This window comes from Chrysoperla carnea, chromosome 2 (assembly GCF_905475395.1).
Source record: "Chrysoperla carnea chromosome 2, inChrCarn1.1, whole genome shotgun sequence".
In the NCBI taxonomy this organism is placed as follows: Eukaryota; Metazoa; Arthropoda; class Insecta; order Neuroptera; family Chrysopidae; genus Chrysoperla; species Chrysoperla carnea.
The window spans coordinates 22567201-22581369 of record NC_058338.1 but is presented as its reverse complement, the minus strand read 5'-3'; the positions used below and the strand labels follow the sequence as shown (position 1 = coordinate 22581369).

Here is a 14169-nt window from a genome sequence, read left to right as displayed (position 1 = left end):
GACCTCCGTCACGTTGATTTTAATTTTGAGCAGAGGTGCCTGTAACAAACTTAGAACATGCCAAAAGGGTATGGAAAGGGAGCATGATGAACATTAAATTTCTACAAAAAATACCATCATCCGAAATTAGAACGAAAACTAAAGTAGTTTCTTCCGTAGGTTGGAAACCACTGTCTTAAAAGAAGAAAGTGACCCTTGAAATATTTGAAAATCCTCGTCTCAAAACATTTCCACTTTAACCTTAATGGGAAAACAATAACAGACAGGATTTAACTATATTATATTATGAAAGTTATCTTCAGTTCAACTATAGCCACAACTTACTAGTAAGAGGAAGCTGTTGTAGATGTTATGTGAAATCATCTTCAAATATTATTATTGAATTGAAGTTGATTAGTGGGCGGTGAATGTAAAATTCATTCAACCATGTTTCCTACATAAGATAAGATGTTGATAAGAGATGTCGAAGATAAGAAGTACTTTATATTATAATCAATGATCAAGTTGTTGATGTCAATAGAATGAAATTTAAATACATTGCATACCATCTTATATAACTATTATTTAAGTACTGTGAATGGGGTTGTTAATCGCCATATACACAAACTAGATATTCATAAAATTATTTTAGAAATTTTCGGTGATAAAATAATAAGAAAAACTTTTGTCTTAGGATACGACAAAATAATCTATGTTTTTGGGAAAATCACTAATTACGTCAAGCGATCTATAGTCATCTTGCAGGCTTATATATCTTTAAAAAAGCATTTCCGGAATGATTGGATTATTAGAAGAGTACATTGAACAATAAATTCTTAATACCAACAGATATATATATTGTCTCAACATTATCGCGAGATTAAATATGGCGAATGGTGCCACGAATGTGACACAAATACCGTACGGAGTTGAGTAGTGAAGTTGACACAAACGCATGAGTTGTTTGTATGAAAGTAATATACTGTCTAAAAAATTGCAAATATTGTTGTTTTGAAATGCTTCATAGTTTTAAACAATCTTTTTTTGATTGGTTCTATCAATTATAAATATTGTAACAAAATCCTCATGCGATTGTCACAGCTACACGAGCAGGTAAAAAAAAAGTTTTATAGTTTCTAATGGGTTTATTTAAAAAAAATTAGCTTCTTCGAGTCTCGGATTTGAACCAGCGAGATATGGATCAATACTATAGATTTTAGTGTCCTAGGTCTACAGCTTAACCAACTACGCTACCGATGCTTGTTATATATATTTTCTTCCTTCCTTTCCCTGTTCAGTACACCTAGGAATCAGAAATGTCATAGTATACGAAAGAAAAATTCAGTATTCATACTTTGTCATAACTTTGTGGCATAAAAAATTTGTTTGTGAGTTAGAGAGATGGTACATGGTCTAATAATAATATGGTCCTAAATTTCGTTACATGTATAAATGGGTAGTCTACAGAATACTAGCATGTAGTATCTATATCAATGATTACTATCACGGTTTGTGTTATATCATGTTCAATTTACTAGCATAGAATATCAACCAATTCTAGATAGTCCGACCTAGTGTACCGTCCTGGTTGGTGATGATAGTCATCATCAACATCATCGTTAAGAATATAGCATACATAAATATATAGTATGTCCACGGATAGAGGTAGCTATACTTGTAAATTTTCTTATTTTTAATTTTAAGATAGAAAGTCATTTTTAAAAAAAATTTTGCTTATTCTGAAAAGTTTGTAGGAATATTTAAAACTTCTAAATAATGTACAGGGTAGCCAAAATTTTGTTCGTTGCATTAATAATTTTAACCTTGATATATATTAATATACTAACAGATGTTACATACTAACAGATATACTTATTTTTTTAAAAAAGTTCCCCTAAAAATTTTGCCCAGGATACTCGTTGAAATTGTAACTTTCTGTAGGTCCAATAATTAATATAACCTGATTTTTATACTTTTTGGATCAAAATTACTCTATCCACTGAGTTTCATCAAATTCCAAGACAAAATTTTTTTCCCGGATTTTCCCGGAAGGGTACGAGTACGGTATTAAAAAAATACCGTACTTAAAAAAATTGCAAAAAATCGAAAAATTTTATGTATCTCCAATTTTGATAAAACTCAGTATATAAGGTAATTTTGACCCAAAAAGTACAAAAATCAGGTGCATTTGACGACTGATTGAATAGTTTTTGAGATACGGACTAAAATCCATCCAAATATTGCGATATCCCAGAAACTCTGCATCCAATCATTAAATTAACCGGATTTTTATTCTGTTTGGGTCAAAATTACCCCATCTACTGAATTTCATCAAATTCGAAAACAATTTTTTTTTGCAATTTTCTGGATTTTATCAAAGGGGTACCCCTTAAAAAAATTGCAAAAAATCGAAAAATTTTATGTATCTCCAATTTTGATAAAACTCAGTATATAAGGTAATTTTGACCCAAAAAGTACAAAAATCGCGTGCATTTGACGACTGGTCGAATAGTTTTTGAGATACGGACTAAAATCCATCCAAATATTGCGATATCCCAGAAACTCTGAATCCAATCATAATATTAACCGGATTTTTATTCTTTTTGGGTCAAAATTACCCCATCTACCGAGTTTCATCAAATTCCAAAACAAAATTTTTTTTGCGATTTTCTCGATTTTATCAAAGGGGTACCCCTTAAAAAAATTGCAAAAAATCGAATAATTTTATGTATCTCCAATTTTGATAAAACTCAGTATATAAGGTAATTTTGACCCAAAAAGTACAAAAATCGCGTGCATTTGACGACTGGTCGAATAGTTTTTGAGATACGGACTAAAATCCATCCAAATATTGCGATAGCCCAGAAACTCTTCATCCAATCATTAAATTAACCGGATTTTTATTCTTTTTGGGTCAAAATTACCCCATCTACCGAGTTTCATCAAATTCCAAAACAAAATTTTTTTTGCGATTTTCTCGATTTTATCAAAGGGGTACCCCTTAAAAAAATTGCAAAAAATCGAAAAATTTTATGTATCTCCAATATTGATAAAACTCAGTATATAAGGTAATTTTGACCCAAAAAGTACAAAAATCGCGTGCATTTGACGATTGGTTGAATAGTTTTTGAGATACGTACTAAAATCCATCCAAATATTGCGATATCTCAGAAACTCTGCATCCCTTCTAGACCCAGCGGCTTGAGCTGTTCGTTAATAAATCAATTTTAATGGTTTGTGTTCATTCCTCATCACTTTAAATTTTCTAGATGATTTACTCAACAATAATAAAACTCCAAATTGAAAAGCTGTAACTTCAACATAGCTACTAACACAGTGTGAATGCTCGACCGTCCTTATTGAAACAAACCTTTATTATATTTGTCATATCTTTACCATATAGTTTTCTATATTTTTAATTGTTTGTAAATTAATTCATATTTAGTATAATTTACATTTATTCCATGGTTATTTGTTAAGTTTTTGAAATTTTTTTGAAATTGTTAATCAGTTTAATATTAGTAGCTGACGATATAATTATAAAAATACATGTAGATAACGATATTAGAACCCTTTTTTAAAAATTATTTATTTCATTTTAGAAGTTAACTTTGAAAATTACAATTATAATGAAAGAGTTTGCGACAAATTTTTGTTCATTTAAAAGTGCATCGAAAATCATCGGAATTACACAAATTGTAAGTTAAATTTTTAATTTGTAAATACATTACGACTGTGATAATCGAATCTCTTGTTTAAAACGTGTAAATATAAATTAAACTGTAATGCCAGATATAGAGGTTTGCTTCGTCCCACTAACAGAGGTAATTCAGTGCCAAATTGTTGGGACCTCAGCATGAGTTCCAATTATGGAGGTTTCTTACTTATCCAGGTCCCTTTATCCAAGCAAGATCCACTGTAATATAATATTGACGTCATCTGACGTCAAATTCTTTTATCGAGCGGGATGCAATTGAATTATAGCCATTTTGGTTACGCGCCACTTAAAGCCGCAGTGACCATTTGATGAATATTATATTTATTCTATTTTTAGGTCAGTTGGTTAAGGCGTAACCAATTCCGTCCGCGGTATGCTAAGGGTAGCGCGTTCGATTCCCACCGTCACAACAAATTTATTTTAATTAATAGTTGTGATGGGCTGGTGTAGTGCATGGTATATGCATAAAGGAGGTGCACTCAGCCTCTGAAATTGAGGAGCTGATAAATGAAATTATCAGTGGAAACGTGGTAAAACACATTTATGGTATCACAATGGGCTTTATAGCCTAAGTGGACAGCCAATATAACCTAACCTAACCATATTCCATTTTCGTTGATATCTCACACATAACATGACGTATTTAAATTCAAGATTAGAGAGATTAATAGAAAAGCCCATATGCAATACTCCGTGTTTTTTAAATCAATTTACATTTTGATTATGTTATATAAATCATAACATAATTAAAGATTGTCATCAAGAGTATAAAATTTAAGTCTAGGTAATAATTTGCGTGTCAAAGACGTACTAGAAATTATAATATATAGTTGTAGCTACCGCAGACATAGAAAAGTTTTCTATGTATAGTTAGAGAGCTGGCCATATGCTTTACTGATGGTCATGGTTACGGTCTGCTGAGCCTTTAACATGATAGTAGATATTGCCCCAAGTCGCCCTGTAAATGTCCGCCAATTTCTACGTGGAATATTCCCCCAAGGGGGGAGTTTGAAAAGCTGTAACTAAGTGATGATACTGGAAACTGTCTACTTGTTTGATAATTAATTAGATGTGATTCTTTACAGTCATTCTGCAAAGTTTGAGTCCAGCAAGTGGTCCCGATTCGGAGCTATGCCGAAAATGTTGATTTTTCGATTTTCTCCGGATTGCGAGCACTTACAGGGATCAAACTTTCCAGGATGGCTTTTCATAATCAAATCCAATGAATTATCTAGCAAGCAGACAGTTTCGAGAACCATCACTAGTGACAGTTTCCATTTTTGGGCATAGCTCCGAATGAGGACAATTTGCTGGGCTCAAACTTCACAAGATGAATGTTCAGAATCACATTTAATGAATTATCAAACCTTACAGGGCGACTTGAGGCATTACCTACTATCATATTTAAGGTTCAGCAGACCGTAACCATGACATTAGTAAATCATATGGCCAGCTCTTTAACTAGTAGTTATGTAGTAAAATAATACCTTCACTATTACCTACTTACTACTATACTTAAAAGTAAAAGGGTAGATACCGAGGTATACACAGTTTTAGACACCTATTCATATTATAATGATACATAATTGTAATATCATATTATAAAATCTACCCTTATTAATCTCTCATTTAATGGTTCAGTAATTTTACCCTAATAACTTTACACTAATTAAATACAAATTTTAGAAAGGACCTCGTATCATTTTATATTTGATTATTGTTACATTTTTTTTTGAAAACCTGGGCATGACGTTTGCACACTTTAACTGAATACATTCAGGATTCAAGAAAAAAAAAAGATTTTTAATAAAAAAATAAAATAGAGTAACACACCAGGCGCACGCGTCTAACGCAATATACTGCGCTTATGAAATCTTACGCAAGCGTTGTCAATTATAACAACGACAACATATCTTAATTTGATTTGCCTTTTTAAGCTAATTTGGTTGGTTGAAAATGTGTGTGATAATGAAAAAATGAGTGTTCATTACCACATTGAGCGCGGTAACGAACTATTTTCGCAAGCAAAATGATTGAGAATAGTAATTCTTATCTCACGGGTGTAAATGATGTATGTTAAATATGCAAATCAACAAAAAAATGTTGACAAACGATTTTCTAATACTAAATTCATAATTTTTAGTTGAAAAATATCGCTGGACTTGCAGTAATTTCAGCAGCTTCATACAATATTTATACACAGCTGGAATATTCCAAGACAGATCCACAATTATATAATAAATTTAACGGTGAGTAAACATTTAACATTCTTGGCAACAAAATATAATCGGCTTTAGTCCTAACTTTGAAACAAGAAGCGTAAAACTTGAGAAAAACCCAACAATTGTTTTGAAAGGCTTTTAATCTTTCAATATTAGTGATCCATCCTTTTTTACATTTTTTAAAATCTTCATATTGGTTAAAAATAGTTTTTGTAAGCTATCTATCACAATTAGCCGAACAACAAGATAATGATCTCTGATCCTAACTGTCGATCAAACTTACAATGATATTCGATAAAAGTTATACCCAGTGACTTTTACCTATATCCGATGAATCAATAATAGCTTTACAGAAACAATTTTTTAAAATTGCATGATCATATCACATAAGAATGGAATGAGTTAACTAAAGTGTTACTTGATAACGTTGTATCGTTTCTGAAAAAGAGAGCATTAGAATGAAAAGGATAATTTTCATGAAAATTTTATATTTATCCAACATTATGTGTTTAATCTGGTATAAGAGCTAGGCAACGTCACGAAAAAGTTGATTTTAAGAAGGCTGGAATTCCGATATTTCATTTAACTCAGTCAATTGTTTGTTTTCACTTGTTTTATAATTCTTTGAAGACAATTTTTAAAATCATTTTTCTCGATATACATCCTCCAAACAAAATTACTTGAATAATTTAAAAAATTATTATCTGATAATTATCTGTATTTCCGCGAGAAATAATCAAATCTCAAAATCTATTATCAACCCCCATCGCTTTGCGCCGAGAGTTGAAAGAGTGGGGACAAATTTTCCCTTAATATTTATGATTTTAGAAAGTGAACATAGAGTGAAAAAATTATTTTGTTTCAAACGAAACCAAAAAAATTAAAATCGGTTCATCCGTTCAACACCCCCTTTTTTTTAGTTCGAGCTTTTTTGAGTCAGTTATTAACTCTCAAAGCGAATTGACACTTTTGACTTAAAAATATTTACTATAACCAAAACGTTGCCAGATCTCGTACATTATATAAAAAGATAGAAACTACCACTTTATAAATGGTTGTTGATAAAACTTTTATAAAATACCCTTCTTGTATAATGGAGATTATTTGATATTACATTGTAACATAATGATGTTGATTTTGAATTAAAATTTTGGTTTTTAAATAAATTTGTATACAGAGTTGGCAAAAAAACTACTCAATCTTTTCCATATTTATTCATGAAATACTACTTAAATAATTATTTAATACCTTATATTTATAAATAGTGACCCAGCACTGAAGTATGTTAAGCTGAGCGCAAAATTTCAGGCAAAATTTGTAGAAAATATTATCCTCTACAACTTTTTTAATAAATGTTAATACGATGGAAGGCAAAAGAAACGAGATATCCACAAAAAACTGATTTTCGAGATCTTTGACTTTGAATTTGTACTATCAAAATAAAAGTTTGTACAAAAATTCAGCTTATTCAGTTAGATTCCGAGGTTGATCGCTTATTTTGACTAAGATGATCGGGGTTATACTTGGATATAGGGTTGATACCAGAAGGGTAAAAAAAAATAACAAAGCCTGCATAATATTTTAGTTTTCCAACATGGTATAAATAATATTTATGATATTAATGTCTTTTATTACAGACGACTGGTTTTTCGTTTTTCATTTAACCATATTAGATTTTGCTTTGAATTTATTGTTTTTGGGTGGAGTTTATCAAGTAAGCCCTTTTGTGAATACACAGATAATATACTAAAAAATAATTTAAGGTGTTCGATTAAAGATTATTTTGGAAAAAGAGTTATTTTTACATTTTTGTGCGTAATATTTTATTTTATAGGAAATTTCTTCAATATTAATATCATGGATAATATATACATGGCTTAGAATATTTTTGGATACTGTGATCTATACAAAATTGGATTTAATGATTAAATACAATGGACAAACCACTGGAACTACGGCCTTGACTATATTGGTTGCAAATTGTAAGATTTCCAAATTATCAATTTTCATTTAGTATGTCCGAATTATTTTTTATGCCACTATTTTTTAAATAAAAGTGGGTATAGTTTTCGGAATTATTTTTCCATTTATGGCTAATTTTAAAAATTGAAGTGTACAGTCTTACTTTCATATGTTAAGTTCTATGACGTGTTAAGATAACAAAAGTTATTAAAAGTATCATGTATGAGGAGTTTCCATTTAAGTACACAAACATTTGAAATAAATGTTAAAAGTTTAGTTTCATAATAAAAATATGTACAAAAGTAATTGAATTTTCCAAGTAAAATCCAGTAACTTTAGCCGAGAATTGAATCGATATCAATTTAAAGATTATTAGATTTAAAAAAATCCCTTAAATACTTTAGAAAAATGGAAAACAATCATAGAAATAGGTAGCGATTCTAGGTATGTTTTTCTTAGGATTTTGTTATGTTTTTACTGGTTCTGAAAGCTAATCCCGACGTTTTTACTAGCTAAACCAATTTTAGCAAGAGATAAAGAATTTTTAGGACAGGTTTAATACTGCCATCACAGTCTTTATTTATAGTAGAATATTCATTTCAACATTGACCAATAAAAAATTTGTATTTTCAACCTCATAATTTGACGGGAAAAAAATTTAGAAGATAGTATTTTCTAAGAAGATAGTATTCTTAAATATATTCAAGTTATCAACAGACAGAAAATGTATTTTGAACTGAACGGCCTTAAAATTTTTAAATAACCTATATATTGAAAATATTTCCTACATTAATGGTAACAATTTCTTTTTTAGGTATCAATGTATATTTTTGTATAATTGTTTATTATTACTACATTGATTTAAAGAGACGTCGAAAATTGATGGAAAAACTTTGCGAACAACAATCGATTTTACCATTAATATCAAATAAATTTTAAAAAGTTTTTTTTTTTTTAATTTTATTTTACCTATTTATTTAACTAATTATTGTTTTTAACTTTTTAATCATAGTTAAAAATTAAATTAATATTCTTCAAAGAGTATCCAAGTAAGATTTTTATAAATTGAGCTTTTCTAGTGTAAAATGAAGCATGGTAGATGGAAACCGAATAAGAGTTCTTTTATGTTGTTGTTAAATCCAGGTAAATTTTCAAGATCATTTGACGTTCAAGGTCATTTGATCTTGAAACTTGAGTTTCAGGTCAAAGTCATGGACACAGGTGAATGTTCACTTTTGTCCTTGATAGCTTTTGGCGTAGCTAGCGTGTTTTCTTTCGATTAAATGGAATGATGACATATTTTTAAATCACATTTCCTCCGAAAGCGAAAAAATGAAATTTTGATTAGTTTACAAGATATTTGCCTCCTCCTATCTTCAATTTGCCCCCTCCCACTTAATGCCACTCCGCAATTTTTTATTCTTTATAGCCCATTGAACGATTCCTGCAATAAAAACCCGTGAACGACTCAGTAGTTCACGTTTATAATACATTATTATTAGCCAAAATCGCTATGAGTAAAGGTCCATATCTACTCATTTCAGTACACTGGCCTGGTGGCATCATTAGTTTAGTGAAATATATCTTCTTTTTTGTATAGAAATGTCTGAAGATTATTGAGATGACGCATGTCGAATCATCAATGTACAGGATGTGTGTGAACATCGGTATGTATTTGTCTTAAGTTATTATAACAAAGTAATAATACTTATGTTATTTCGTTATTTTTTTTTTTCGCGGCACTGAACTGAACTTGCCGCCCATGCATTGAATTTTGTAGACGGACCTTTAAAAGTATGTTTCTTTGATGCAGGACTTACTATTCATCATTAATATCACTATTCATAAACATATATACCATTATTGCTAATTACTAATTGCTAATTTCAACTGCATTTCGTATGTGTGTATATGAAAAGCATACCATACCTACGAGAGTATCTATATAACATTATATTAGATTTTCTCTAAAAGAAATTAGGTCGAAAGTCTTGACAGCTGCTACAACAATCATTAATTTAACATAACTTATAAACAAGAGTAAACAATATAATAAATTGTTTTTTATACGAGAAAATAAAAATACGCCATTAATTTTAATAAAGTGAAAACGTTTTGATTAGTCCTGACATCCTCTGATATTCTTTTTTTTTTGTATTTAACTGGTAATGGCACTTAATAAATTTAAAAAAAATTATAACAATTAGTAGGGGAAAGTCGATTATATCGTAGCAGTTTTTATTTACATTCGAATTTATGGAGCAAAAACAATGTTCCCCGGAAGGTTTACTATTGCCATTTAATGAATAATTTTATTAAATTATTCATTAGTTTACAAAATAATACAAAAATTTCAAATGTCAGTATTATTATCTTTTTCATAGTTCATATAGTTTCAGTTCCATTAGTTGAATAATGGCAGGTTGAATGAAGCAGGTTAGTTGATTACAACTGCATAAACTTGCATATACAACAATGCTTGTATGCCAAGTCGTGATGCCATTCAAGACGCCATGACACTCTACATAGTTTTCGATGTAAATTTGAATTGATTTTTGAAAATGCAAATTGGATTTTTTTTGAAATAATACTTTTTTGGTGTAAATCAAATGCTAAAGAAGCGTATAAAACAATTTTTCAAATTTAGGATAAAGATTTATTATGTATAATTGAATTTATCTGTCTATTTTGGACCAATTTAGTAAAATGATTTCCCACACAAAGCTTTTATAGATAAGTGGAGCACAGAGTAATTCACCATTGCTTATTATTGCCACGATAAAATTTATAACAAAAGTTAATTTCATGAATAGGCATAACAAACGATAGATTCATTCCAGGAATTTACTATAAATTTAATTTAGATTACTTACCATATTACAGAGTATATATTATTTTCAGTATTTGAAATATGTTTAAATTTATTCAAGAGCCTCTTTGCACGTTAAATTAAAGGCGTTAACGTTATTGATATTGGGCCACTTTAATTTTTTCTTGGTGGTTGGAGGAACTTTTTTCGTGCAGCCACAATTTTTGCAATGCGGGTCTTTTTCGATTTTTGAATAATTTGACGAATTGAAACTGACTCCTTTTTTGGTATGTTATTTGAACCCTTTAGGGGAGTGTGAAACTACATTTTGCAAACAATAATAAGTTGTGCTCCAAATATTCTACGAAACATGAAATTCTGTGAAACGGCTATGGTTGATGAATAGTCACCGTGTACTTCTTGATTTTAATTTTACAACTCATAATCACTGGGCAAAAACCATGTCGACCAGTGTAATTTTTAAAAATTTTATTTTCGTTAGCGTACAAACTGCTACATTTAAATTATGTACATACACCCACCTACAATATGTTGTTTTGATTCAATTGTGTATTTGTTGGATTTCATTACAGTCAATATTTGTAACTGAATAAAGTAGCAGTGTTTCCTCAAGTGATGTATGATTTGTTTTACAGTGAAATACATAGAAAGTTAAAACGTTTTAGTACAGGAGACGGTATCAGATCGGCTTTCATCTCTCTGATGAGACAAATTTTTAGAACCCGGACTAAAAAAGGTGAGTTATAAGTTTCACCGGTATGTGTTTGTGTCTGTCTGTGCATCGTAGCGCCTAAACGAATGAACCGAGTTAATTTTTTTGGTCTCATTTGAAAGGTAATTTAACGGAGAGTCACCATCGAATCTATCGTTTGATTTAAGAACGAGTGTTATAAGTTTAAAGTGTTTATCTCTGCGTCTGTGTGTTTCTCAGTGGCATCGTATCCCCTAAACCGACTTGATTGAGAATATTTTATAGCTAAGTTTTCAAAAATCGGTTTACAAGGAATACATCGCATTTGTCGGGGGTTATTTAAATTTTGTAAATTTCATTTGTTAACCTTTGGGGTTAAGCGGGGTGGCAAGGTGTAGCGAGAAAGTGGCGATGAATATAATCGAATATTTTCAAATATACCCAAGTAGGGTATCAAATAAAAGAGGATGATGTTTACATTATAAAACTGTAACCCCTACGCAAGGGGATATATGGAAGTGATATTGCCTAGCAAAGCGGGTAGTACACAGCTAGTTCTAAAATAAACCATTGTCATTTAATGCACCATCCATATACACGTCATATAATGCACTTTTTACAAACACAGCTAGACTCCATTTTTCATTAGCCTATTAAACAGCTTATTTTATACGTGACACATGTTCGTTTATTACGTGCATTATTTATATGTAGGAATATAGTGAAGATATAGTTTTAATATTGAAAGCTTTACCGTTAGTCTCTTCTAAAACATTTACATATTTGTTGCAATTTTCTTGCTATAACTCTTATTAAATTCATTTTTTTGTAGGTACATAAAAACGTTTTATGGTGAATTATATAAAATAATAGACTAGTGGCTACACGAGTACTCTATTTTTTAATGGAAAATAGTTTAAAAGAAAATTATTAATAGAAATTCTTATAGAAATGTTATAAACAAATAATATATAGGTTGGCTTAAAATCATGGGTAAAGGGGGCGCGGACGAGTTTGGAACCCGTTAATTTTACGAATCTAATAACAAAGGAAATTATCTAAATCATGACTTTACAAACTCCAGGAGCGCACAACCCAAAAAAAAAAGAGTGGAGTGAAGCTTCACTTCTGAAACTATTAAAATCGATTCTACGAGTCCAAAAAATAGACAAGTGAAATATACAAAATTTAAAAAACTCCCGACAAATTTTTGGGTACGGAATTCTTACACTTGAAACATATAATAAGTACATTCTCTATTAAATTATCTTTTTCCTAAAAGCATTTTGAAGATCGTGCCCAATTTTTTCCCGGGTACGGATCCCTAAACTCGAACTTGAAACATAGCTTAGAACACACTCCGTGAAATGATATTTCAAACGAAACCAAAAATCGGTTCATCCGTTTAGGCACTATGATGCCACAGACCGACAGACAGACACACATAGCGGCCAAACTTACAACACTCCTTCTTTAAGTTCGGGGGGTAAAATGATAAAAATCTTCGATCAATCCCTTTATGTATACACACAATCCAAGCTATCCACTGGAGTACGCCATCATAGAGCCTAAATCATCGTACAGCCTATGTGGCGTGAAATGGGGAGTGTTTTTAGCTATGTTTCAAGTTCGAGTTTAGGCTTCCGTTCCAGGAACAACTAAAAAGTAGGCGATGAATCTCAAAATCGGTTCAGTTTGGAGAAGGTTTTAAGGAAAAAGGTAATTTAATGCAAAGTGTTCTTAGATACGCTTCAAGTGCGTGTTTATGGTTCCGTACCCGATAAACTCGGGATTTTTAAAATTTTGTAAATTTATTAAAATGTTTTTTGTAATAGTTATTTTATTTTTATTTTACTAAGCACTAGACTAGACAAAGTTTACTTTCTCTATGGTAATGAAATGTAAATACTTGCCTGGTGAATACATAAGATTGGCTTGTTAGAACTAACCTTTATTAATAATTATTGAATAGTACAATAATTTTCATATTATGAAAGGTGTAATCAAGTGAATATTATTAGAATATTCAGGTTGAATGATGTTCTATCAACCAATTAATTTCAATTATTGTTCCGTTTTTGCATCGTATTTATATTAAGTTCACATCATCGATACTTGATAATTTTTACAGACAGATAAACTTACCGTACAATAAATTTTATTTACAATTGAAAAATTACAAATTTTTATTAATAACTAGCAGATACCCACCCACTTTGCTGGTCAATGTCTCATTTAAAAACAAAGACTATCACTTTATAGCTCCCACTTATCCATCGGGTGTATTTGATGACTGATCGAGTAGTTTTTGAGATTGACTAAACTCGGTCTGAATATTGCGATATCTCAGAAACTCTGCATCCAATCATTAAATTAACTTGATTTTTATACTTTTTGTATCAAAATTACCTAATCCACTGAGTTTCATCAAATTCCAAAACAAAAGCTTTTTTTTGCGTTTTGACCGTTTGCGTTTTGAAAACATTGGAATAAGAAAAAGTACCTGAGGGTCAAACAATGAAAATTGTAACAATTAACAGGATTTTCGAAAAATAAAAGTATCCAGGCCAGGTAGAATATGAATATCTGTAACATATCCAAATTGGAAATCGATAGAGTTAGTGGTATAACAGCCAGTGCTTGAAATTACAATTTAAATTTTAGGCTTATACTTTTCGAGAATCGAGCAAACAAAAATAATCTAAAATGAGTAATGGATAAAATATTATAAAAATGTAATTATCTATTGTGCTGAAAATAAATGAAA

General features: G+C 30.3%; 1 protein-coding gene across 1 annotated transcript in view; it reads right to left on the bottom strand.

Annotated features, from left to right (window-relative positions):
• Positions 1-14169, bottom strand: part of LOC123292548 (alpha-mannosidase 2) — a 44607-nt gene that overhangs the window by 23003 nt on the left and 7435 nt on the right. The window lies entirely within an intron of this gene.